This window comes from Rutidosis leptorrhynchoides, chromosome 11 (genome assembly GCF_046630445.1).
Source record: "Rutidosis leptorrhynchoides isolate AG116_Rl617_1_P2 chromosome 11, CSIRO_AGI_Rlap_v1, whole genome shotgun sequence".
Taxonomy (NCBI): Eukaryota; Viridiplantae; Streptophyta; class Magnoliopsida; order Asterales; family Asteraceae; genus Rutidosis; species Rutidosis leptorrhynchoides.
Window position 1 is genome coordinate 333,517,109 of NC_092343.1, and position 1,539 is coordinate 333,518,647.

The 1,539-nt window shown below is 39.0% G+C and overlaps 1 non-coding gene across 1 annotated transcript; it reads left to right on the forward strand.

Moving 5' to 3' along the window:
* Window positions 1-1,087: 1,087 nt before the first annotated feature.
* Window positions 1,088-1,194, forward strand: LOC139879227 (small nucleolar RNA R71). The gene has a single exon (XR_011770081.1). It is a non-coding gene; the product is annotated as a small nucleolar RNA R71 (small nucleolar RNA).
* Window positions 1,195-1,539: the final 345 nt, after the last annotated feature.

Consider the following 1,539-nt stretch of genomic DNA (forward strand, 5'->3'; position numbering starts at 1 on the left):
TGTCTTCACCGGGTTTACTTCTACGGCTTTTGTTTCTTGTACTTTCTTATTCTTTTTCTTCTTCTTCTTTCCAGAAGTATCACAATCTTTATTACTTATTACTTGCTCATACTCAACTCCTTTTCTTGGAAACGGGATGGGTGGTTTGTATGGTGTCACCACTGGCTTTACATACTCGGATGGTGGTGGTGGTGTAACTTCTTCATTGTTACTCACATCTAAAACCTTCCCATCTTCTGGAGCTGGTTTTTCAGAATTTGTTGACACCATATTAACATTCTCTTTCCGAGGATTTACTTCAGTATTACTCGGTAGCTTTCCTTGTTCCCTCTCACTCATCATGCTAGCAAGAGTACCTACGTGTTTTTCTAGATTCAAAATGGAAGCTTGTTGAGTTCTTAATGACTGATCAAACCTCTCGTTCGTTTGAGTTTGAGTTTCAATAAATTGTGTTTGAGATTCAACTAGCTTAAATACCACTTCTTCCAGATTTGACTTTTTCTCTTCGGTTTGTTGTGGTTGTTTATACAAGCCAGGTCTTTGTTGATTGACAGTGTTGTTTTGAGTTGGTTGGTTATTCAGATCTTGTTGGTTATACGAGTTATTGTCGGGTCCTTTTGGATTGTAAAGAATGTTTTGATTTCGATTTAAGTTTAGCCTTGGCGGTTGATAATTATTTTGATAATTATTTTCAGGCCTTTGGTTCATATAGGAAACATTCTCTCGTTGTTCCATCATTGGTTCAATGTGACAATCTTTCGTTAAGTGTGGTCCACCGCATTGCTCACAACTGATTCGTATTGCGTGAATGTCTTTATTCATCTTTTCCATTCGTCTTTCGAAAGCATCTATTTTTGCGGAAACGGAATCAAAGTCATGGCTAGAATCAGCTCTAGCCGCTTTAGATGATCGAAAGATATCTTTTTCTTGGTGCCACTCATGTGAGTGGGATGCTGTGTTATCAATAATTTTGTAAGCTTCAGTTGCGGTTTTCTTCATAATTGAACCACCAGCTGTTATGTCGATGTCTTTCCGTGTAGCAACGTTGACACCTTGGTAGAATATTTGTACTATTTGATAAGTGTCTAAACCGTGTTGAGGACATCCTCTCAACATCCTTCCGAATCTTGTCCACGCCTCATATAATGTTTCATTTGGCTTTTGTGTGAACGTAACAATTTCTCCTTGAAGTCTCACGGCTTTGGATGCCGGAAAGAATCGTTTAAGAAATTTTTCAACTAAAACATCCCATGTGTCAATCGCCCCTTCAGGTAACGATTCTAACCAATCTTTGGCTTCTCCCTTTAAAGTCCAGGGAAACAACATGAGATAGATCTGCTCATCTTCCACTTCTCGGATTTTGAATAGTGTACAAATTATTTTAAACGTACGAAGGTGTTCGTTAGGATCTTCATTCGGTGCACCACTGAATTGGCATTGGTTAGTTACCATGTGTAGAATTTGTCCTTTGATTTCATAATCCGGCGCATTAACTTCTGGCTTAATAATGGCGTGACCTTGGCCCGTGCGTGTGGCTCT